At 45.8% G+C, this 12,190-nt stretch overlaps 1 protein-coding gene across 5 annotated transcripts in view; it reads right to left on the minus strand.

Annotated features, from left to right (window-relative positions):
* The window catches only part of LOC143764696 (uncharacterized), a 53,042-nt gene that overhangs the window by 19,222 nt on the left and 21,630 nt on the right, over positions 1 to 12,190 (minus strand). Inside the window, exon 1 of one of the 5 annotated variants that reach the window (XM_077250542.1) lies at positions 9 to 168. The exons of the other annotated variants lie outside the window; for them this stretch is intronic. The gene's annotated coding sequence lies outside the window, so the exon portion shown is untranslated. Of the gene's footprint in view, positions 1 to 8; positions 169 to 12,190 lie in introns of those variants that run through there. 5 annotated transcript variants of the gene reach the window in all.

Raw genomic sequence — 12,190 nt, forward strand, 5'->3', positions numbered from 1 at the left:
TCTCTGACCTCTGGATGCTGGTTGATGTCCAGTTGTGAACTGTACAAAGAGACTTTTTCTTCTGGTCCGTGTGACTCTACAGGAGATCAGCTTAGGGGACTAGGCTCCAGCTGGAAGAACCCAGGACTGCTTCATTGACCATCACTGAAATCCCAGAGACATCTTAAATAATCCAGATTGGGACAGTCGGGTCACCTTGTCACATACAGGTGCTTATCACAAAATTAGAAAATCATCAAAAAGTTAATTTATTTCAGGTCTTCAATACAAAAAGTGAAACTCATATTATATAGAGCCATTACAGAGTGATCTATTTCAAATGTTTATTTCTGTTACTGTTGATTATGGCTTACAGCCACTGAAAACCCCAAAGTCATTATCTCAGTAAATTAGAATACTTTGTAACATCAGATGGAAAAATAATTTTAAAATCCAAAATGTTGGCCTACTAAAATGTATGTTCAGTAAATGCACTCAATACTTGGTCGGGTGTTGTGAATTCTGTTTGTGGGCTCCCTCTGGTGGCTACTGGTGGTACTGGCTGACTTCTGTCTTTTATCTCCAGTGCACCTGTTACCATCAGGAAATGGGAGTTTTCTATATAGTCTGGCTTCTCAGTCATTTACTTGCCGGCTATCAATGTTACCAGAGCTCCTCTGTTACTTGCTACCTGCTCCTAGGTCTGCTGATTCAGATAAGTTGGATCATCTGTACCTTTTGTGTATTTTGTCCAGCGTGCTTTATTTTGTATCTTGCTGCTGGAAGCTCTAGTGAACTGAAATGACCACTCCGGTGTCATGAGTTGATACCGGAGTTTAAGTTATTTCAGGATGGTATTTTGTAGGGTTTTGAGTTGACCGCGAAGTCCACTTTTGTATTTTCTGCTTTTTAGTTAGTGGGCCTCTCTTTGCTGAACCTGTATTCATACTACGTATGTGTTTTCTTCTTAACTAACCGTCATTATATGTTGGGGGCTACTATCACTTTGGGGTTTTCTCTGGAGGCAAGCCAGGTCTGTGTTTCCTCTATTAGGGGTAGCTAGATCTCCGGCTGGTGCGAGACGTCTAGGGATAAAACGCAGGCACGTTCCCCGGCTATTGGTAGTTGCGTGTGAGGTTCAGCATCGCGGCCAGCTTAGATTCCATCTTCCTAGAGCTAGTCCTGTTTTTGTTTATGTCCCTGCCATTGGGAACCATGACAGTATAGCCGGCCCTAACTGTGTTAAAAGTATTGGCTGAAGAAGGAGAGAAAAGAAGTTTCTGATACCTTTTTTTTTTTTTACTCTGAAGTCTGTCTAGCCATAATTGCAGTCTGCTGCTTTTCCCTCCTCTTAATCCCTGAATGGTTCAGATCTCAGCTGCTGAGAAATGGATTTCCAGAGTTTAGCTTCACATCTGAATAATCTTGCTTCTAAGGTTCAAAATATACAAGATTTTGTTATACATGCTCCTATGTCTGAACCTAAAATTCCTATACCAGAGTTTTTTTCTGGAGATAGATCTCGTTTTTCGAATTTTAAGCACAATTGTAAATTGTATCTTTCTCTGAGATCTCACTCCGCTGGAAACCCCGCTCAGCAGGTTAAGATTGTTATTTCCTTGCTGCGGGGTGACCCCCAGAATTGGGCATTTGCGTTGGCGCCAGGGGATCCTGCGCTGCTCAATGTGGATGCGTTTTTTCTGGCGCTGGGGTTGCTCTATGAGGAACCTAATTTGGAGATTCAGGCTTAAAAAGCCTTGATAGCCCTCTCAAGGGCATGATGAAGCTGAAATATATTGTCAAAAATTTCGAAAATGGTCTGTGCTTACTCAGTGGAATGAGTGCGCCCTGGCGGCGAATTTCAGAGAGGGCCTCTCTGACGCCGTTAAAGATGTCATGGTGGGGTTTCTGTCATGATCTCCATGGCCAGAGAACTAGCATAAGCCTCTATAGGAACAAGCTCTTGGAAGATGTAACTATACTGACCATGAACTAAACCTACCGCATCATCTAGAAGTAGCCAGGTAGCATGTCCTACTTTTTATCCCTATATGCCCAGCGCCGGCCGGAGAACTAAATAACGCTAGCAGAGGGAAATATAAGACCTGACTCACCTCTAGAGAAATGCCCAAAAAAAGGAGACAGAAGCCCCCCACATATATTGGCGGTGATATGAGATGAAACAACAAACGCAGCAGGAAAATAGTTTTAGCAAATTTGAGGTCCGCTTTCTAGATAGCAGAAGACAGAAAGCATACTTTCATGGTCAGTAGAAAACCCTAACAAAACACATCCAGAAATTACTTTAGGACTCTGGCATTAACTCATAATACCAGAGTGGCAATTCCTGATCAACAAGAGCTTTCCAGACACAGTAACGAAACTGCAGCTGTGAACTGGAACCAAAATACAAAAACAAAACATGGACGAATGTCCAACTTATCTAGTAGATGTCTGGGAGCAGGAACAAGCACAGAGAGGCTTCTGATAACATTGTTGACCGGCAAGCATCTAACAGAGAAGCCAGGTTATATAGCGACACCCAGATCTAATCAGAACAGGTGAACAGGGAAGATGATGTCACAAGTTCAATTCCACCAGTAGCCACCGGGGGAGCCCAGAATCCAAATTCACAACAGTACCCCCCCCTCAAGGAGGGGGCACCGAACCCTCACCAGAACCACCAGGGCGATCAGGATGGGCCCTATGAAAGGCACGAACCAGATCAGAGGCATGAACATCAGATGCAGTGACCCAAGAATTATCCTCCTGGCCATATCCCTTCCACTTGACCAGATACTGGAGTCTCCGTCTGGAAACACGGGAGTCTAGGATTTTTTCCACAACGTACTCCAACTCACCCTCAACCAACACCGGAGCAGGAGGCTCAACGGAAGGCACAACCGGTGCCTCATACCTGCGCAATAACGACCGATGAAAAACGTTATGAATAGAAAAGGATGCAGGGAGGTCCAAACGGAAGGAAACAGGGTTAAGAATCTCCAATATTTTATACGGACCGATGAACCGAGGCTTAAACTTAGGAGATGAGACCCTCATAGGGACAAAACGAGAAGACAACCACACCAAATCTCCAACACAAAGCCGAGGACCAACACGACGGTGACGGTTGGCAAAAAGCTGAGTCTTCTCCTGGGACAACCTTAAATTGTCCACCACCTGCCCCCAGATATGATGCAATCTCTCCACCACCGCATCCACTCCAGGACAATCCGAGGATTCCATCTGACCGGAGGAAAATCGAGGATGGAACCCCGAATTACAGAAAAACGGGGAAACCAAGGTGGCAGAGCTGGCCCGATTATTGAGGGCGAACTCCGCCAATGGCAAAAAAGCAACCCAATCATCCTGGTCAGCAGACACAAAACACCTCAGATATGTCTCCAGGGTCTGATTAGTCCGCTCGGTCTGGCCATTAGTCTGAGGGTGAAAAGCAGACGAAAAAGACAAATCTATGCCCATCCTAGCACAAAATGCCCGCCAAAATCTAGACACAAATTGGGTTCCTCTGTCAGAAACGACATTCTCAGGAATACCATGCAAACGAACAACATTCTGAAAAAACAGGGGCACCAACTCGGAAGAAGAAGGCAATTTGGGCAGGGGAACCAAATGAACCATCTTAGAAAAACGGTCACACACCACCCAGATGACAGACATCTTCTGAGAAACAGGCAGATCTGAAATAAAATCCATCGAGATGTGTGTCCAAGGCCTCTTAGGAATAGGCAAGGGCAACAATAATCCACTAGCCCGAGAACAACAAGGCTTGGCCCGAGCACAAACGTCACAAGACTGCACAAAGCCTCGCACATCTCGTGACAGGGAAGGCCACCAGAAGGATCTTGCCACCAAATCCCTGGTACCAAAAATTCCAGGATGACCTGCCAACGCAGAAGAATGCACCTCAGAGATGACTTTACTGGTCCAATCATCAGGAACAAACAGCCTATCAGGCGGACAACGATCCGGTCTATCCGCCTGAAACTCCTGCAAGGCCCGCCGCAGGTCTGGAGAAACGGCTGACAAGATAACTCCCTCCCTAAGAATACCTGTGGGGTCAGAGTTGCCAGGTGAATCAGGCTCAAAACTCCTAGAAAGGGCATCCGCCTTAACATTCTTAGAACCTGGTAGGTACGATACCACAAAATTAAACCGAGAAAAAAATAATGACCAGCGCGCCTGTCTAGGATTCAGGCGCCTGGCGGTCTCAAGATAAATCAAATTTTTGTGGTCAGTCAATACCACCACCTGATGTCTGGCCCCCTCGAGCCAATGGCGCCACTCCTCAAACGCCCACTTCATGGCCAAAAGCTCCCGATTCCCAACATCATAATTCCGCTCAGCGGGCGAAAATTTACGGGAAAAGAAGGCACAAGGCCTCATCACGGCGCAGTCAGAACTTTTCTGCGACAACACTGCCCCAGCTCCGATCTCAGAAGCGTCGACCTCAACCTGAAAAGGAAGAGTCACATCAGGCTGACGCAACACAGGGGCATAAGAAAAACAGCGCTTAAGCTCCTGAAAGGCCTCCACAGCATCAGGGGACCAATTAGCAACATCAGCACCCTGTCTAGTCAAATCGGTCAATGGCTTAACGACATCCGAAAAACCAGAAATAAATCGACGATAAAAGTTGGCAAAGCCCAAAAATTTCTGAAGACTTTTAAGAGAAGAGGGCTGCGTCCAATCACAAATAGCTTGAACCTTGACAGGATCCATCTCAATGGAAGAGGGAGAAAAAATATATCCCAAAAAGGAAATTCTCTGAACCCCAAAAACGCACTTAGAACCCTTGACACACAGAGAATTAGACCGCAAAACCTGAAAAACCCTCTTAACTTGCCGGACATGAGAGTCCCAGTCATCCGAAAAAATCAGAATATCATCCAGATACACTATCATAAATTTATCCAAAAAATCGCGGAAAATATCATGCATAAAGGACTGGAAGACTGAAGGGGCATTAGAAAGACCAAAAGGCATCACCAAATACTCAAAGTGGCCCTCGGGCGTATTAAATGCGGTTTTCCACTCATCCCCCTGCCTGATCCGCACCAAATTATACGCCCCACGGAGATCAATCTTAGAGAACCACTTGGCCCCCTTTATGCGAGCAAACAAATCAGTCAGCAACGGCAATGGGTATTGATATTTAACCGTGATTTTATTCAAAAGCCGATAATCAATACATGGTCTCAAAGAGCCGTCTTTTTTTGACACAAAGAAAAAACCGGCTCCTAAGGGAGATGACGATGGACGAATATGTCCCTTTTCCAAGGACTCCTTTATATATTCTCGCATAGCAGTATGTTCAGGCACAGACAGATTAAATAAACGACCCTTTGGGTATTTACTACCCGGAATTAAATCTATAGCACAATCGCACTCACGGTGCGGAGGTAGTGAACCAAGCTTGGGTTCTTCAAAGACGTCACGATAGTCAGACAGGAACTCAGGGATTTCAGAGGGGATAGATGATGAAATGGACACCAAAGGTACGTCCCCATGAGTCCCCTTACATCCCCAGCTCAACACAGACATAGCTCTCCAGTCAAGGACTGGGTTGTGAGACTGCAGCCATGGCAATCCCAGCACCAAATCCTCATGTAGATTATACAGCACTAGAAAACGAATAGTCTCCTGGTGATCCGGATTAATACACATAGTCACTTGTGTCCAGTATTGTGGTTTATTATTAGCCAATGGGGTGGAGTCAATCCCCTTCAGAGGAATAAGAGTTTCCAAAGGCTCTAAATCATACCCACAACGATTGGCAAAGGACCAATCCATAAGACTCAAAGCGGCGCCAGAGTCGATATAGGCGTCAGTAGTAATAGATGACAAAGAGCAAATCAGGGTCACAGACAAAATAAATTTAGACTGTAAAGTGCCAATGGAAACAGATTTATCAAGCTTTTTAGTACGTTTAGAGCATGCTGATATAACATGAGTAGAATCCCCACAATAGAAACACAACCCATTTTTCCGTCTAAAATTCTGCCGCTCGCTTCTGGACAGAATTCTATCACACTGCATGCTTTCTGGCGTCTTCTCAGTGGACACCGCCAGATGGTGCACTGGTTTGCGCTCCCGCAGATGCCTATCGATCCGAATGGCCATTGTCATGGACTCATTCAGACCCGCAGGCACAGGGAACCCCACCATAACATCCCTAATGGCATCAGAGAGACCCTCTCTGAAAGTAGCCGCCAAGGCACACTCATTCCACTGAGTAAGCACAGACCATTTACGGAATCTTTGGCAGTAAACTTCAGCTTCATCTTGCCCCTGCGATAGGGACATCAAAGTTTTTTCTGCCTGAAGTTCCAAATGAGGTTCCTCATACAGCAAGCCCAAGGCCAAAAAAAACGCATCCACATTGCGCAACGCAGGATCCCCTGGTGCCAATGCAAAAGCCCAGTCTTGAGGGTCGCCGCGGAGCAAGGAAATCACAATCCCAACCTGCTGTGCAGGGTCTCCAGCAGAACGAGATTTCAGGGACAAAAATAGCTTACAATTATTTCTAAAATTCTGAAAGCTAGATCTATTCCCTGAGAAGAATTCCGGCAAAGGAATTCTCGGCTCAGATACCGGAGCATGAATAATAAAATCTTGCAAATTTTGTACTTTCGTGGTGAGATTATTCAAACCTGCAGTTACACTCTGAAGATCCATTATTAACAGGTGAACACAAAGCCATTCAAAGATTATAAGGAGAGAGAAAAAAAAGAAAGACTGCAGCATAGACAGACTGGCAAGTGATCCAATTAAGAGCACAGAGAAAAAAAAAAAAAAAAAAAAAAAAACTCTCAGCAGACTTCTTATTTCTCTCCTTTCTCAGCCAAGGATTTTAACCCTTTAGTGGGCCGGTCAAACTGTCATGATCTCCATGGCCAGAGAACTAGCATAAGCCTCTATAGGAACAAGCTCTTGGAAGATGTAACTATACTGACCATGAACTAAACCTACCGCATCATCTAGAAGTAGCCAGGTAGCATGTCCTACTTTTTATCCCTATATGCCCAGCGCCGGCCGGAGAACTAAATAACGCTAGCAGAGGGAAATATAAGACCTGACTCACCTCTAGAGAAATGCCCAAAAAAAGGAGACAGAAGCCCCCCACATATATTGGCGGTGATATGAGATGAAACAACAAACGCAGCAGGAAAATAGTTTTAGCAAATTTGAGGTCCGCTTTCTAGATAGCAGAAGACAGAAAGCATACTTTCATGGTCAGTAGAAAACCCTAACAAAACACATCCAGAAATTACTTTAGGACTCTGGCATTAACTCATAATACCAGAGTGGCAATTCCTGATCAACAAGAGCTTTCCAGACACAGTAACGAAACTGCAGCTGTGAACTGGAACCAAAATACAAAAACAAAACATGGACGAATGTCCAACTTATCTAGTAGATGTCTGGGAGCAGGAACAAGCACAGAGAGGCTTCTGATAACATTGTTGACCGGCAAGCATCTAACAGAGAAGCCAGGTTATATAGCGACACCCAGATCTAATCAGAACAGGTGAACAGGGAAGATGATGTCACAAGTTCAATTCCACCAGTAGCCACCGGGGGAGCCCAGAATCCAAATTCACAACAGGTTTCCTACGCCCACAGGTCTGAATGAGTCAATGACAATGGCTATTCAGATTGACCGGCGTTTACGGGAGCGCAAACCTGTGCACCATTTGGCGGTGTCTTCTGAGCAGGCACCGGAGAATATGCAATGTGATAGAATTCTGTCCAGAAGTGAGCGGCAGAATCATAGGCGTAGAAATGGGTTGTGCTTCTATTGTGGCGATTCTGCTCATGTTATATCAGCATGCTCTAAACGCACAAAAAAGGTTGATAAGTCTTTTGCAGTTAGCACTTTGCAGTCTAAGTTTATTTTGTCTGTGACTTTGATTTGTTCGTTATCATCTATTACCGTGAATGCCTATGTGGACTCTGGCGCCGCCCTGAGTCTTATGGATTGGTCCTTTGCCAGGCGCTGTGGGTTTAGTCTAGAGGCTCTGGAAGTCCCCATTCCTTTGAAGGGTATTGATTCCACACCATTGGCTAGGAATAAACCTCAATACTGGACACAAGTGACTATGTGTATGACTCCAGACCATCAGGAGGTGATTCGATTCCTTGTGTTGCATAACTTGCATGATGTTTTAGTGCTTGGATTGCCATGGTTACAAACTCATAACCCAGTTCTTGACTGGAAAACAATGTCCGTATTAAGCTGGGGATGTCAGGGGGCCCATGGGGAAGTACCTTTGGTTTCCATTGCTTCATCTACTCCCTCTGAGGTTCCGGAATTTTTGTCTGACTACTGTGATGTTTTTGAGGAGCCTAAACTTAGTTCGCTCCCTCCTCACAGGGATTGCGATTGTGCTATAGATTTGATTCCTGGCAGCAAATTTCCTAAGGGTCGTTTGTTCAATCTGTCTGTGCCAGAGCATGCTGCTATGCGAGAGTATATTAAGGAGTCCTTGGAAAAGGGACATATCCGTCCATCCTCATCCCCTTTGTGAGCAGGTTTTTTTTTCGTGGGTAAAAAAGATGGTTCCCTGAGGCCTTGTATTGATTATCGGCTGTTGAATAAGATTACTGTCAAATATCAGTATCCTTTGCCACTGTTGACTGATTTGTTTGCTCGTATTAAGGGGGCAAGGTGGTTCTCCAAGATTGATCTTCGGGGTGCGTATAATTTGGTGCGGATAAAGCAAGGAGATGAGTGGAAAACTGCATTTAATACGCCCGAGGGCCATTTTGAGTATTTAGTAATGCCTTTTGGTCTTTCTAATGCCCCTTCAGTCTTTCAGTCCTTTATGCACAATATTTTCCGTGAATATCTGGATAAGTTTATGATTGTGTATTTGGATGATATTTTGATTATTTCTGATGACTGGGAGTCGCATGTTCAACAGATCAGGAAGGTTTTTCAGGTTTTGCGGGCCAATTCTTTGTTTGTGAAGGGTTCAAAGTGTATTTTTGGGGTTCAGAAGATCTCTTTTTTGGGGTACATTTTTTCCCCTTCTTCTATCGAGATGGATCCTGTCAAGGTTCGGGCTATTTGTGATTGGACGCAACCTACTTCTCTTAAGAGTCTTCAGAAGTTCTTGGGCTTTGCTAATTTCTATCGTCGATTTATAACGGGTTTTTCAAGTGTTGTTAAACCTCTAACGGATTTGACTAAGAAGGGTGCTGATGTTGCCAATTGGTCCTCGGCTGCTGTGGAGGCCTTTCGGGAGCTTAAGCGCCGCTTTTCTTCTGCCCCTGTGTTGCGCCAGCCTGATGTTTCACTTCCTTTTCAGGTCGAAGTTGATGCTTCCGAGATCGGAGCGGGGGCGGTTTTGTCGCAGAGAAGTTCCGATTGCTCGGTGATGAGACCATGTGCGTTCTTTTCTCGAAAGTTTTCGGCCGCCGAGCGAAATTATGATGTTGGTAATCGGGAGCTCTTGGCTATGAAGTGGGCCTTTGAGGAGTGGCGTCATTGGCTTGAGGGTGCTAGGCATCAGGTGGTGGTCTTGACTGATCACAAGAATCTGATTTACCTTGAGTCTGCCAGGCGTCTGAATCCTAGACAGGCGCGCTGGTCGTTGTTTTTCTCTCGGTTTAATTTTGTGGTCTCATATCTACCAGGTTCAAAAAATGTAAAGGCAGATGCCCTTTCTAGGAGTTTTGAGCCTGACTCCCCTGGTGATTCTGAGCCTACGGGTATCCTTAAGGATGGGGTGATATTGTCTGCTGTCTCTCCAGACTTGCGACGTGCCTTGCAGGAGTTTCAGGCGGATAGGCCTGATCGTTGTCCGCCTGGGAGACTGTTTGTTCCTGATGAGTGGACCAGTAGAGTCATCTTGGAAGTTCATTCTTCTGCGTTGGCAGGCCACCCTGGAATCTTTGGAACCAGAGATTTGGTGGCCAGGTCCTTCTGGTGGCCTTCCCTGTCTCGGGATGTGCGTACTTTTGTACAGTCTTGTGATGTTTGTGCTCGGGCCAAGCCCTGTTGTTCTCGGGCTAGTGGATTGTTGTTGCCCTTGCCTGTTCCGAAGAGGCCTTGGACGCACATCTCTATGGACTTTATTTCGGATCTCCCAGTTTCTCAGAAAATGTCCGTCATCTGGGTGGTGTGTGACCGTTTTTCTAAAATGGTTCATTTGGTACCCTTGCCCAAGTTGCCTTCTTCATCTGAGTTGGTCCCTCTGTTTTTTCAGAACGTGGTTCGGTTACATGGTATTCCGGAAAACATTGTTTCTGACAGGGGATCCCAATTTGTGTCTAGATTTTGGCGGGCGTTCTGTGCCAGGATGGGCATTGATTTGTCTTTTTCATCTGCATTCCACCCTCAGACGAATGGCCAGACAGAGCGAACTAATCAGACCTTGGAGACTTACTTGAGGTGTTTTGTGTCTGCTGATCAGGATGACTGGGTCGCCTTTTTGCCGTTGGCAGAGTTTGCCCTTAATAATCGGGCTAGTTCTGCCACTCTGGTTTCTCCTTTCTTTTGCAATTCGGGGTTTCACCCTCGTTTTTCATCTGGCCAGGTGGAATCTTCGGATTGCCCTGGAGTGGACACGATGGTGGATAGACTGCACCGGATTTGGAGTCATGTGGTGGACAACTTGAAGTTGTCCCAGGAGAAGACTCAGCAGTTTGCTAATCGTCATCGTCGTGTTGGTCATCGTCTTCGTGTTGGGGACTTGGTGTGGTTATCTTCTCGTTTTGTTCCTATGAAGGTCTCTTCTCCTAAGTTTAAACCTCGGTTCATAGGTCCTTATAAGATTTTGGAGATTCTTAATCCTGTATCATTTCGTTTGGACCTACCAGCATCTTTCACTATTCATAATGTCTTCCATCGGTCGTTGTTGCGGAGGTACGAGGTGCCGGTTGTTCCTTCTGTTGAGCCTCCTGCTCCTGTGCTGGTGCAGGGTGAATTGGAGTATGTTGTGGAGAAGATTTTGGACTCTCGCGTTTCCAGACGGAGACTTCAATATTTGGTTAAATGGAAGGGATACGGTCAGGAAGATAATTCTTGGGTGACTGCCTCTGATGTTCATGCCTCTGATTTGGTTCGCGCCTTTCATAGGGCTCATCCAGATCGCCCTGGTGGTTCTCATGAGGGTTCGGTGCCCCCTCCTCAAGGGGGGGGTACTGTTGTGAATTCTGTTTGTGGGCTCCCTCTGGTGGCTACTGGTGGTACTGGCTGACTTCTGTCTTTTATCTCCAGTGCACCTGTTCCCATCAGGAAATGGGAGTTTTCTATATAGTCTGGCTTCTCAGTCATTTACTTGCCGGCTATCAATGTTACCAGAGCTCCTCTGTTACTTGCTACCTGCTCCTAGGTCTGCTGATTCAGATAAGTTGGATCATCTGTACCTTTTGTGTATTTTGTCTAGCGTGCTTTATTTTGTATCTTGCTGCTGGAAGCTCTAGTGAACTGAAATGACCACTCCGGTGTCATGAGTTGATACCGGAGTTTAAGTTATTTCAGGATGGTATTTTGTAGGGTTTTGAGTTGACCGCGAAGTCCACTTTTGTATTTTCTGCTTTTTAGTTAGTGGGCCTCTCTTTGCTGAACCTGTATTCATACTACGTATGTGTTTTCTTCTTAACTAACCGTCATTATATGTTGGGGGCTACTATCACTTTGGAGTTTTCTCTGGAGGCAAGCCAGGTCTGTGTTTCCTCTATTAGGGGTAGCTAGATCTCCGGCTGGTGCGAGACATCTAGGGATAAAACGCAGGCACGTTCCCCGGCTATTGGTAGTTGCGTGTGAGGTTCAGCATCGCGGTCAGCTTAGATTCCATCTTCCTAGAGCTAGTCCTGTTTTTGTTTATGTCCCTGCCATTGGGAACCATGACAGTCGGGGCTTCTTTTGCATCAATTACTGCATCAATGTGGTGTGGCATGGAGGCGATCAGCCTGTGGCAGTGCAGAGGTGTTATGGAAGCCCAGGTTGCTTTGATAGCAACTGTGATGCAGTGACCCCTGTTACAGGTAGGGGGCACTGCATGGTCTTCCCAGGATACGCACGGAGGCGTATTGAGGCCGTGAGAGTGCATGGCAGTTGCATGCATAAATATGATGGTGAGACAAAGTCCGGCATTATTGTGAATGGCCAGTATCTGTGTCGCAGAGGAAGATACTCTGCACTGTCAGTCTGAAGTAAGGATGTTCTTGGACCTGTAGT

The sequence above is a fragment of the Ranitomeya variabilis genome, chromosome 4 (assembly GCF_051348905.1).
Source record: "Ranitomeya variabilis isolate aRanVar5 chromosome 4, aRanVar5.hap1, whole genome shotgun sequence".
NCBI classification, from domain to species: domain Eukaryota; kingdom Metazoa; phylum Chordata; class Amphibia; order Anura; family Dendrobatidae; genus Ranitomeya; species Ranitomeya variabilis.